Genomic DNA, 14,140 nt, shown 5'->3' with positions numbered 1-14,140 from the left:
AAATGCGCTTGATTTTACCATGTCTGTAGTTGGATTCAGATTGTTGTAATTTTTTCTGTCAAATGTACCAGTAATGCGGTGGGGTGTATCGTAAACATAGTAAATTGGTCTGGATTTCCATGGTAGTTTTAAGAATGGGCGTAGTCAGCTAAAATAGTTATTTTTACCACAGAATTTTTTTCCGTGCACCTTCAGCATGGCTTTGCTTTGTAACCAGGGTTGCCAGTAGATTTTGGAAAATGTCTGGCGAGTTAAAAATAAAAAGTCTTGCAAAATCTGGCAGACAGCATTGTGCAGGTATGCTTTTAGATCCATATTTCGACAGTAACAAAAAAAAAATTGATATAGAAAAATTGATCTAAATTTACTTCAGCACTGAAACTTGAGCTTGCCTTTTTTTAAATGCATAAGGCTGTATTCATACATTCTAGTATTTCAGCTGTGGTGTTCATAATATAAGTCTGATTCTGGCAGATTCTTATGATTGTTAAAAATTAAGGCCAAAACCATGAATCCGTGAAAAAGTTTTTTATATCAAGTTAATAAATGAGAACTGCGCTCTAGTAAAGTTGATCTGGACAAAGTTTGAATTACTACCTACCGTCAATTTGTCAATGAACGGGAGTGTTTAGGAAAAATGAAATTAAAATTCCAAAACACTATCGCAAAGCAATCAAAGTCTCTAGGATACCCCCTCTACTGGCAGCATATTATTTTACAGAACAGTATTTAAATCGCGATCCCTTTTTTGTTATTCGATAGCTTTGTACCATTTTTTCTTCAGTTTAAAAAAAACTCATCTAGTATTAGAACCTCTGTCGATTTTGATCATTCATTACTTGGTTCTGAAAATATTCCGAAATTCCTAGCGAAACCAACATTTCCCATATAAACCTCCTTTTGCTGTCATTTTGTTTTTACTCAATTCATAAAAAATATTGGCTAAGCAATGTCAGATATTGAGAAGTTTCTCTCTAAAAATCATAAAGATCCATTGAGTTATCTTCAAGTAAACTGAAAATTACAATCAACTCCCCGTAACTAAATATTGAAGGAACCATCGAGTTAGCGAGTTACAGTTACAGAACACAAAACCAGTGCAACTGCGATCCAAAGGACCATCGAGTTAGCCATGAAAACAAACTTTTATTATGGTTCTCTAACTCGATATCGAGAAATGGAATATCGAGTAAGGGAGTATTAAGCTGAGAGAGACTCGCGAAGAGGAAAAATATCTACACGCAAAAAAAATTGTGCGGTAAAAACTACCATTTTAGGGGGTTAACTTAAGCGCTCGCACCGGCAATTTTCAGCAGACCAGAAATGCGCTTGATTTTACCATGTCTGTAGTTGGAATCAGATTGTTGTAAATTATTTCTGTCGAATGTACCAGTAATGCGGTGGGGTGTACCGTAAACATAGTAAATTGGTCTGAATTTCCATGGTAGTTTTAAGAATGGGCGTAGTCAGCTAAAATAATTATTTTTACTACAGATTTTTTTCCCGTGTACGTCATACGCAGCCCAGATTCCGCTGTCATGAAACGTCAGATGCAGCCCGCCGTTTTATGGCAGCAAAAGTGAAAAGTATTGTATTCAAAATAAACTTTTATTAAAAACACAGTCGACAGATTACTTTTTTCTAAAGTTGCTGTTAAATCTAAACACGAGATTAGTTATTTATAATGTCTGCTACGTTTTCTGGCATGAAATTTCACTCAAAAGGCTTTTTATGATTCGGTGTGATGCAAACGCAATCATTCTTTGTTGAGAGGGTCATTTGAGGGCTTGAACGGCTTACGCATGATTGGTATAAACCTGGGAGGGAGAAACCAATACAAAATTTCTGTACGTCATAGTGAGCCGAGATTCCGCTGTCACGAACTGTCACTGTGAGCCCAGATCTCAAACATTGGACTAACATGGAAAAAGCGCGTAACAGATTAAATCACATTTTCGCATTTCGTCAAAAGTGACAAAAATCGAATGAAAATCAATTCATGCACACAATGCAAATAATTTCACGTGAGCACCTTTCAATTGGATTGAATATAAAGCATTGAAAAACGCATCGATTTACTTTTTCCAATAAAAATGAATATTTAGTGCATAGAAAACTGTGGCCCTTTTTCCATGTTTGTCAGGAAAAGTCGAAAGTCAGTTCAAACAAACATTGTTCTATATTTCGTGTGTAGTATCGGTGCCTCCCTCCCAGGTATAAACACAAAGTGGATTAAGAAAAAACTCAGCAATCACAGAAAAAGAAGACCGTCTTCGCGAGTCTCGTCTCAGGTATTAAGTATGTAAGGGAACCAAAAACAGTGGAGATTCGATCGTTCGGCCTCCGCTACATGGAATGACTCGATAGTTGGGTGTCCTCTGGTTGGAACAAATCCAACTTAAAAGCACTCCAATGTCAAAAGTGGAGGTAAAAATATCTGAGAGCCGACGCATTGTATTCTCCATATATATCAAAAATGTGTTTCTAAACGATTTGCACTCCATATACGTGAGCCTGGAGCATTTTCATCTCCTGTTAGTCGTTCCAACTAACGGGTAGGATTCGCTAGTTGGAAGACAGTTGTGGTCACACCAGCGAAACCCCGCTGTACAGAAAAACTCGTTAGTCAAAAACGGTTGCATCAATTTGCTTCATGTTTTCACAACAGGTTCTCATTAAACTATTGTTTTGAAAAGCGTGTAAATGAACATACAAAAATGGCTACGCGTCGGTCTGTAAAGTCTGGCTTAATTTGAAAATGTCTTGCAAAATGAGTAGTTTGTCTTTTTATCTTTTCCTCGATAAAAAAAGTAAGAGGTTGTTTCCGAGATACGACCGCCAAGTTGACGTTGGATAACGTTAGCTTCTTCTATTTGCTGGCTTGAGACAGTCACAAACTTATGAAACATTTCTTTTGCTAAAAATCCAATTAATTTTCACACTATTTGTTGCATGTCAATTTTGATTTATTATAGACATTGTGTGTTATTATTTTGTGTTAATACAAAATAATCACTTTACATGTATTCAGAAGCTTAGGCGATTATATTGAAGAATTGTTTTTCAAATGTATTAATTCAAAATAACTCTTTTTCATTGATTTTGTGGCCCTGAAAAGGGCCGTTTGGTTTGTTTGTTGGTTGGTTAACACTTCAACACCGATGGAAGAAGAAGCATGAGCGGTAAATCTTGCTCTCCAAACAAATATTCCGGGTGAACGTTAGGTTCACACATGATCCACTAAGAATGGTTGCTTTAGTTGGATCCGAAGCCAGTTTGAGGTTGAAGTACTTCTCCATGAAGTCCGCGAACTCCATGTTCTTCTCTTTGCTCATATCGATGCTGAAGTTACCTGTCACGATGATTGGCATGGTCTCGTTTTGATACTTGAATAAGTTCCGCGCCATGAAGAACTTCTTCTGCTTCTTCGTTGTATCCGGGGAAATGTAGAGACAAACCAGTAGTGCCCGACAATTCATTGTAGTGATCTCGGCAGCGCAGATTTCACCATAATCATCTGTCAAGCCCAGCTCTACATTACACGCAAAAAAATTGTGCGGTAAAAACTACCATTTTAGGGGGTTAACTTAAGCGCTCGCACCGACAATTTTCAGCAGACCAGAAATGCGCTTGATTTTACCATGTCTGTAGTTGGATTCAGATTGTTGTAATTTTTTCTGTCAAATGTACCAGTAATGCGGTGTGGTGTACCGTAAACATAGTAAATTGGTCTGGATTTCCATGGTAGTTTTAAGAATGGGCGTAGTCAGCTAAAATAGTTATTTTTACCACAGAATTTTTTTCCGTGTATAACTGGTGCAGAGTTTGCGGATCGTGTGCAGGGTAAGGGATGTACAGATTAGCATCATGCTGTTATTGCAACCCGACGGCACTGCAGCAGCATCCTCGGAAACAGCTCCAAATTGCCGTATTGTCAATTATTCGTAATTATTGTATGATGCTATGAGATGAATTAAGAGATTATAGCAAGTATGTGGTAAACACATTAGGGAATATACAAATAACTCTTTAAAACACATTTGTTGGCTCTCAAAAGGGCCGATTGAGTTATTGAATTTGCGTAACACGGACACATTTTGACGGCGCACTGGTTTCAATCCTCCTCGCCCGATGAGATTTGCGGTGCGGATGACGATGTGCGCTTCAACAAGCGGCTTTCGTCGAGTTTCTTCAGCCATCTCTGTGTGGTACTGAATGAACATTGTCATAGATCTTGTCTTCCAACCCTGTTATGGTGGTTGACAATCAAAAGCCTGTTGAAAGAACTCAGAGAATGTAACATCGGATCGGACATCAAACGATCTAGTAGGCATGGCACAACTTCGACGCCTCACTCCTATAGTAATGTCAGAATGAAATGCAAGGTTCTTCGTGGTGCTCCCGCTTGCCAACAACGATTCTGAGTTTCACATCTGGCGATCCTGCCAGGAGTTTTAAATAAATTTTCGTTTTTCCTGGAGAGCCTGGATTCGATAGCAAGCGGGAGTGTCCACTAGGAAATGTGTTTGTGTCGAGTGCTTCTTAAACCGCGTGTGAAAATATGTATTCAGAGTGATTGTGGAGTGAAGTTTGAATCTGATAAAAAGGCATCTGTAAGTAAACAGCAATGTGGTATTTTCTATGAATAATAGAAAACTGATTGAAGAGGAAATATGACATTAATATGCATTAGCCGCTTCACTACTCGCTGAAGTAGCAATGTTTCTCTCTGTTCTTGTTGTTGCTCTTATTGAACACCAGCATCACCTCAATTATTTGAGTTGCGCGATGCAGGCTTTGAAGTGAATATTTTGTTTTGCATTTGAATTCAAACAGATTGCTTCGATGGAAATATTTGAATGTAATAGAAAGTGTTTCATCTATTTTATCCGATTCAAAGATTATGATCATTTCGAGCTGATTCATCTAAGTTATGAAGTGCGCATTCTGATTTTATCAGGGACCTATTTTCTGCATAGGTTGAACGAAAAAAGAATAACGTTAGGTACTGAACTATTTTTTTTGCAGAAATCAATTGAACATATCCCTACAAAACGTGTATAAAAAAATATCGTATAATTAAGTATAATTTGTAAAATAATGTGATTTTGCAGAAGAGAAGTGAAGTGTTAAAGTTATTAGTGGTTTTCATGAATATTAATCAATTTGTATAACTTATCAATTAGTAATTTCAATCGAAAAAAAAACTCCCGTAACATTTATTAACTGTGCAAATTTCTATATAAATAATAATAAAACTTCGCTTTGGTTGTATGTGATCATTTCATCGTTTCTTCTGTGATGATACACACATTTCTATATCTTATCTCTCCTGCTTTCAAATTAACACAAAATAATTTCAATAAAATAAAATAGGGTGAAAAATGAATGTAAGTGTGTGCAAATATTCCTAACCATGGGCGATTTTTAATTGGTGTTCCAAAAGAAGATTTTTCGTTCCAATTAATCGATTTTTTGATGTTGAAACAACATGAAATCCTAATACAAGGGATTTGATCTTATTTTGAGCCGTTGTTTTTGTAAATTTGCTTACGAGTGAAGAAATCGAATCGATTTAAATAAAATCGATACAAAGGACGAATCGAATTTTAATCGATTCAGTATTATCGATGTTTTGGTCAAATTTGACCAATAATGCACATGATTGTTTTCTTTCCTATTTGCTTCAGTACATTGTGTATCTCGTAATGTTTAACAAACAAGTTAAGTGTGAAGCATACTGAATCGGTGAAATTTGTGAATTTTGTGTCGATAACCGGTGAGATCCAAACTATTCAAATCTACTTAATTCATTATTATTTCTAAAAAAATGCCATGTTAAAAAAAATAATAATAACATGTTTGAAAAAAATATCCTTAACGCGACTGGTGGTTGCTATGGAAAAAATGCCCTTAACACAATTGGTGTATGCAATGCAAAAAAATTAAATGTCCTTAACGTGACTGGTGGTTGCAATTAAAACAGTATTATTGCCACGATTGGTGGTTGCATTTGGTTTGGTATTTGATTGTCTTTAACGCGACAGATGGTTGCAATGAATATGTTATTTACTCGACTGGTGGTCGCATACTTGTTCCTAGCAATCAATGTTATTGATATTGCTAGCGCGACTGGTGGTCGCATATTTGTTCTAATCTTTCAATGGTGGTGTATACTTACTACCGCGACTGGTGGTCGCATACTTGTTCATAGTAACTGCTATTGATGTTATTAACTCGACTGGTGGTCGTATACTTGTTCCTAGCAAGTATTATTGATGTTGTAAGCTCGACTAGTGGTCGTATATTTGTTCTTTGCAATGGTGGTGTACACTTGCTACCGCGACTGGTGGTCGCATACTTGTTCATAGTAACTGCTATTGATGTTGTTAACTCGACTGGTGGTCGTATATTTGCTCTAAGTAATGGTGGTGTACACTTGCTATCGCGACTAGTCACAAATTGGTTCCTAATAAAATTGATGTTCACATGCATGCGCGACTGGCGGTCGAAAATGTATCTATAGAATAAGATATGTAAGCCCAATGATGCCCGACTAGAGGCTTGTAACAAAAACATAATAAAATTTTATCAGAATATGATATGCATATCATATTATGATATAATTTTGTTAGGCTCCGTTATCCATAGAACATAATAAAACAGAAATATAACATAATGTGTTTTATTTCCCTTTGAGATATTTTTTTGTTCATTTTTAACAACTTTATAACAAAATAAATAGATAGTTATGCATTTCAATAATATACAATATTATCGTATATCGAACAGTATTATAATTTTGATACTTTGTATCAAACATTATAACTTGGTTTGATATGTTTTTGATAGAATTAAAACACATTTTGTTATGTTTATGTTACTATTCATACACTTTTTGTTATAATTTTAGTTATTTTAACAACATCCTGCATCAAGTTTGTAACAACTTATGTTCGAAAAAAACTTATAACATAATAACATATGCTGATATAATTTTGTTATGTACCCTTAGTCGGGTGGCTAGTAACTTAGTAGATATGTTATATCAAAACAAGTAACAGCAGTCAAACAAGTCTTTGAGTGAGTATTTCCGTGAAAGTACGGTGGATTGAATGTACAACAAGATGAAAGTCAAACACTGATGCTACTCTGTTGAACGCATATATGTCAGTTTATTAATAGCAATATTTTGTCCAAAATTCGTCTTAGATATGTCATTTCATATAATTAGCTTGCCGTTTCTAATGTATGGAAAGACATTCAACCGATCAATAATTTCAACGCCGTTTTGATTGTGTGGGTATCCTACAGCGGAAAAATGTTTCAAAGTCGCATGTACAAGTGAACAGTTGAGATATGAAACAGTATACATCGGTGAAGTTCTTAGCGATGTGAAATATACATCCTGAATTCCTGAAAGCTTTCGTGATGACGGAAACGATATGAAAACTCATCACTTCAAACTTTTTTTTTTCCTGAGAAGAGGGAGGATGTGTGGTACTGAATGAACATTGCCATAGATCTTGTCTTCCAACCCTGTTATGATGGTTAACAATCAAAAGCCTGTTGAAAGAACTCCGAGAATGTAACATCGGATCGGACATCAAACGATCTAGTAGGCATGGCACAACTTCGACGCCTCACTCCTATAGTAATGTCAGAATGGAATGCAAGGTTCTTCGTGGTGCTCCCGCTTGCCAACAACGATTCTGAGTTTCACATCTGGCGATCCTGCCAGGAGTTTTAAATAAATTTTCGTTTTTCCTGGAGAGCCTGGATTCGATAGCAAGCGGAAGTGTCCACTAGGAAATGTGTTTGTGTCTAGTGCTTCTTAAACCGCGTGTGAAAATATGTATTCAGAGTGATTGTGGAGTGAAGTTTGAATCTGATAAAAAGGCATCTGTAAGTAAACAGCAATGTGGTATTTTCTATGAATAATAGAAATCTGATTGAAGAGGAAATATGACATTAATATGCATTAGCCGCTTCACTACTCGCTGAAGCAGCAATGTTTCTCTCTGTTCTTGTTGTTGCTCTTATTGAACACCAGCATCACCTCAACTATTTGAGTTGCGCGATGCAGGCTTTCAAGTGAATATTTTGTTTTGCATTTGAATTCAAACAGATTGCTTCGATGGAAGTATTTGAATGTAATAGAAAGTGTTTCATCTATTTTATCCGATTCAAAGATTATGATCATTTCGAGCTGATTCATCTAAGTTATGAAGTGCGCATTCTGATTTTATCAGGGACCTATTTTCTGCATAGGTTGAACGGAAAAAAGAATAACGTAAGGAACTGAACTATTTTTTTTGCAGAAGTCAATTGAACATATCCGTACAAAATGTGTATAAAAAAAATATCGTATAATTAAGTATAATTTGTAAAATAATGTGATTTTGCAAAAGAAAAGTGAAGTGTTGAAGTTATTAGTGGTTTTCATGAATATTAATCAATTTGTATAACTTATCAATTAGTAATTTCAATCGAAAAAAAAAACTCCCGTAACATTTGTCAACTGTGCAAATTTCTATATAAATAATAATAAAACTTCGCTTTGGTTGTATGTGATAATTTCATCGTTTCTTCTGTGATGATACACACATTTCTATATCTTATCTCTCCTGCTTTCAAATAAAAACAAAATAATTTCAATAAAATAAAATAGGGAATATTACACGGACGGTGACGGCTGTGCCGCTCGATCTAATGAACCAGAATGACCGCGCTAGCCTCCCGCATGGCAATGACAGCGGAGCACTGGCTGGTAGCGACGATTTCTGGCCGAAAACGATTATGCTGGCTGGTGCACTCAAATGAGCGGCTTCAGTTGCTGCGGCTCCGAAATGCGTGGTTCTTCGGTTCTAATGCGTGTTGTATTCGCGTCCTATTGAAAACTGAACTGAGGACGCGAATGACTCTCGAAATTCGCTCGCCGACCGTGTTCACAGTCTGACGGCAAAAAGAAGAATGAGGGAAGAAGCAGGGTGCGGTGCGCTTTTATAGTGGGAAGCGGAACCGAAAATGTGCTTGAACGTGATTGGTTAGATAAGAAAGGGGTCAACGTTTTACGATTTTTCAATAGTTTGTTGCTAATAATCAATAGTGTCCTCCATTTGGATCGACGCGTAGATGAATTTCCAATCGATTCATGGATAAATGTTGAAAATCTATCGATAAATGACTGAGTTATTAGCGGTCAAAACCTGACCATTTTTCGTTTTTCTGAATTGTACCCCCATATGTTGCCGTAAGACGTTATCCAACGTCAAAAGTCTTGCAGTGCCAGATTAATCTGGCATAATGGCAACCCTGTTTGTAATCGCGGACTCTAACCACTCGGCTAAGGAAGGCTCTGATTCGTATCCGCACCAAATATACCATGTACAAAACGCTGATAAGACCGATAGTCCTCTACGGGCATGAAACGTGGACGATGCTCGAGGAGGACCTGCAAACACTTTGAGTCTTCGAGCGTCGGGTGCTTAGGACGATTTAGGTGAGCGGATCAAGTGTGCATCGATTTGGCGAGCGATTTGCATCATATCGAACAGGGTGCTTGTACACATACCAATTATCAAAGTTAGGGCAACTTCACCGGTGGTCCATTTTTTGTTTCAAATTTATTCTAAAAATGGACCTGTCAACATTTATTAGACCAGTAAAAATAGACCAAACTTCACGCGCATACATCGGTTGTTTTATTTTCCTGATCCATTTCGAACGTGATAAACAAAACAAATCAAAATTGTAGAAATTCACGTAAAAACCACCGGAGGAATGCGATTCCTGGCAGAGTTCATTTATTTTGGAGTTCCTGGCGGACTAAGGAATTCTTGGCGTTTTGCGTATTTAAATCTGCGTAGCGGTGGAACTTGTCTCGTAATTTCCGGAAGAATTACGACCTAGGAGACGGACTTAGGAATGCTTGTTTGGAATTCCCGATAAAAATTTTTGAGGATCTCCTGGGAACGGAATCCTCAGAAATTCTTGGAGGATCTCCTAGAGGAATTAATGAAGGGGGAATTCCTGAATAACTCCCGGGGGGATCGTGCAAAATTCCTAAGAGCATTCCTGGAGGAACGTTTGGTGGGATTCTTGGAGGAACTCCGGTAGAATTCCTGGTGGAATTTCCAGCGGGATTCTTGGAACAACTCACGGGTAAATTCCTAAAGGAAGTACGGTGGAGGAACTCCGGACAAAAAACGAGAAAAACTTTGGATGAATTTTGGAATTAAACTCTGAGAAATTTCCGGTGGATCTCCTATGGAATTCCCACAGGAATTTTGAAGGAGTGCCTGGATGAACTCCAAAGAAATTCACGGAAGAACTTCGAAGCATTCATGGCGGAGCTCTAGAGGCATTTCAGGCGGAGCCCTGAACGAAATCCCAGGAGGTATTTTATATGCAATTCCCCTGAGGCATTCCTGGAGAAAATGTCCGAAGGAGTTCTTGGGGGATATCTTCGGAGAAATCCTTGAAATTCCCGTAGGAAATCCTGGAGAAGAGGAAATCCCCGGAGGAAATACCGAAGGAATTTCTTAACGAAATTTTCCGAGGAATTCCTAAGAAAATGCTCGAAAAAATAGCGATTGGTAATCCCCTGAGGAATTCCTGGCGAAAATTTCCGGAGGAATTGCAATTGGAATTCCCCTGAGGAATCATTGAAATCTCCGTAGGAACTCTTGGAGGAAATCTCCGGAGAAATTCCTAGTGTAAATCCCCAGCGAAATCCCTAAAGGAAAATCAGGATGAATTCTCTGAAAATATCCCAAAAGAATGTCTAGCGAAAATTCTCTTATGAAATCCCCGAAAGATTTTCTGGACGAGATCCCCAAAAAAATTCGTGAAGAGAATCCTTGAATGTTTTTGGGGGAAAATCCCTGGAGAAATCCTTAAAAAAATCATCGGGGGAATCCATTGGGAAATCCCCGGAAGAGCTCTTGTTTGAAAAAACCGGAAAATTTCATGGAAAAAATCTCCCGAAAGTGTACCCGGATGAATCTCAAAAGAATTTCCGGAAGAATTCCGAAGGATTTTACGGCAGAACTCCGAAGGAATTCTAGATGCAGCTCCGGAGACTTTTTCAGAAGAACTGCTATGAAATTCCAGGGGAAGATTGAAGGAACTCTGAAGAAATTTCCGGAGGAATTCAGGACAAAATTCTATAGAAACTCCTAAGGGTTTATTCATAAATTTCATAACGGCACAAATGGTAATTTTTGACACCCACCCTGATAACGCTTTTTGTATGAATATTCTACAAATTTTGTATGAGCTATAACACCACAAGGACACACACCCACCCCTTAGAGCGTTATGAAATTTGTGAATGAGCCCTAAGCTATTCCAAGAGGAACTCCGGATACGTTCCTGAAGAAACTCCGGGTGCATTTCTGTAGGAACTCCACGTTTCTAGAGGAACACAAAAAAAAAATCTTGCAGAAACTAAATACAAAATACGAAGAAATTCCCGGTGGAGCTCCAGAGGAACTTTCCAGGTATTACCAGATGAAATCCAGAAGAATCGCTGGAAAAAGAAGAGAAGGTTCTGCAAGAACTCCAGAGGAGTTTCTGAAAGAATTTTCAGTCGAAATCCGGAGGAAGTTCCAAGGAATTGCTTTATGAAATCCAGAGGAATTTCTGGAAGAACTTAAAAATATCCAGGAGGAACTCCGAAGGAATTTCATGAAGAACTCTGCAGGAATCGCTGGAGGATGTCTAGAGGAATTTCCGGAGAAATTCATGAGAAATTGTCTAAGGAACTCTGGATGATTACCCGGAAGAAATGTATTTAATTTTCAGAAGTAACTCCTGGAAAATTCCTAATTGAACTCCGGAGGATTCCAAAAGAATTACTAGAGAAATTCTGAAGAATTCCTGGAGAAAATCCGAAAAAAAAAGTAAGAGGTTGTTTCCGAGATACGACCGCCAAGTTGACGTTGGATAACGTTAGCTTCTTCTATTTCCTGATTTAGGACCGTCACGAACTTATGAAAGATTTCTAGGTACTGACAAAAAATCTGATCAATTTTCAAACTATTTGTTGCATGTTAATTCTGATCTATTATGGACATTGAGTGTTATTATTTGGTTGGTCCGGTTAACACTTCAACACCGATAGAACCGGTCGATGGAAGATGAAGCATGAGCGGTATCTTTTGCTCTCCAAATATACCGGTTGAACGTTAGGTCCATTCATGATCCACTAAGATTGGTTGCTTTAGTGGATTCCGAATAGTGAGGTTGAGGCTCTTGTCCATGAAGTCCGCTAACTCTGTGTTCTCCTCTTTGCTCAAATCGATGTTGAAATTACCTGTCACGATGATTGGCATGGTCTCCTTTTGATACTCGGAGAAGTTTCGCACCATAAAGAACTTCTTCTGCTTCATTGTGGTATCCGGAGAAATGGAGAAGCAAACCAGTAGAGCCCGACAATTCATTATAGTGATCTCGGCTTTGCGCTGATCACCATAATCATCTGACAAGCCCAGCTCCACATCATAACAGGTGCAGAGTTTGCGAATCTTGTGCGCCACAGCAATCGTTGTTGCTGGCGGTGAAATAGATCAGGACTTCTTGATTAAGGCCACGGGACGGTGTTTTAATCACCCTCTCCATATGAAAAGTTAATCTCAAGTACCACTCAATATATCGATGCGAAAAATGTATCACTAGCATTATATATATGTAGTGCACAACCCATTAAATTTTCAGTTCTGCGATTCCAGAGGTTTGTTTGAGGATACCAACCTGTACGCGATCCAAGCCAAGCGTGTCACCATTATGCCGAAGTACATCCAGCTGGCTCGTCGTATCCGTGGCGAAGGCGCTTAAATTGCATTGAAGCACAATTTCAAACAACAACCCTTTACAGGGCCACTATTGAATAATTAATATTTAGTTATCAATTGTAATTTCGAATGATAAGTTTTCAACGGAGATAAATGGCAAACAAAGTTTATCTAGGTTCCCGTCGCTCGGGTCGGGCGGCGTTAGCATTTTTGCAGTCTTCTCTGTGTGTGTATTTCGGTTCGATCGACAATTTCTTACCAAATCAAAACGTCAACAAAGCTGTTGCTGATAAGTTTTAGCTCTTTGTTCGCCAAGTTGATACTGATCGCTCTAGCATGCGAAGACGACAACGGCATCATTCAATCATCACTAATTGCGAGGCAAACCGTGATAGATTCTTAATTCAAGTGCCGTTCGCGATTTACTTGACCGCGCACACAATGGGAATTTTATTTCTTGACACTGTGATTCTCCAGAAGCATTATTTAGCCGTGATGAATGATTGCATGCAAATTACTGACCAAAATCTGAATCAATCACATCCAATCACCAGTAATGTCACTCTTCACGGTAGAAAATTCTCACAACTCTTTCAAAATGAAATGGTCGTCCTGAAAAGGACGGTTGGGGCTAGTCACCGTCGATCGAACTGGGTTATCAATCCATTGTTAGACAGAAACACAGCAAAAGATTACCGAAGACGATTAAATCGAAATGCAGTCGGTAATTTTGTGCTTCGTTGTTTTCGTTGGTTTGCTCACTCCTCCGACGGCAATTTTCAAGGTTTCTAGACGAGTTCTCCACGAATTTGATGGTGTAGCTGGATGCCCATGGCCATGATGAGCGACTTCACCCGCAGCATTTAGCTTGGGTTGAGAATAAACAAGAGCAGAAGCAGCGGCAGCGACGAATGTGTAAAATTTATTCCGATAGGAGTCCTTCTCCGGTTGCTGGTCGACGATTGACTGATGTCGCGGGTTGGCTTCGACTGAACACGATAGAATAAAGAGGAGTAAGAAGAAGGCCGAAAGGGGCGTTTCCCTTTGCATGACGAAAGTGGCTAAGATATCGAGCAATGATGTCTGTGCTAGGAATACACAAGAAAAATATGCTTTTATAAGACATGATATTTATCGATTTTTCAATAGTTTATTCATGAAAATCAATAGTTTTAATTCGTCCCCTTGATGCTACAACTAGATAACTCGAAATTTGAAATTTTTGACTTCAATATGTCAAAACATTTTTCTTAATTAGATCTGCAAAATATCCACAGGTCTTAAGCGTGTGATTCAAAATACACAAGTTAAAGATTATTTTTCAATCATAATCTCTGCGATTA

The sequence above is a fragment of the Aedes aegypti genome, chromosome 2 (genome assembly GCF_002204515.2).
Source record: "Aedes aegypti strain LVP_AGWG chromosome 2, AaegL5.0 Primary Assembly, whole genome shotgun sequence".
In the NCBI taxonomy this organism is placed as follows: domain Eukaryota; kingdom Metazoa; phylum Arthropoda; class Insecta; order Diptera; family Culicidae; genus Aedes; species Aedes aegypti.
The sequence above is the reverse complement of the archived record's forward strand: the minus strand, read 5'-3'. Positions refer to the sequence as shown.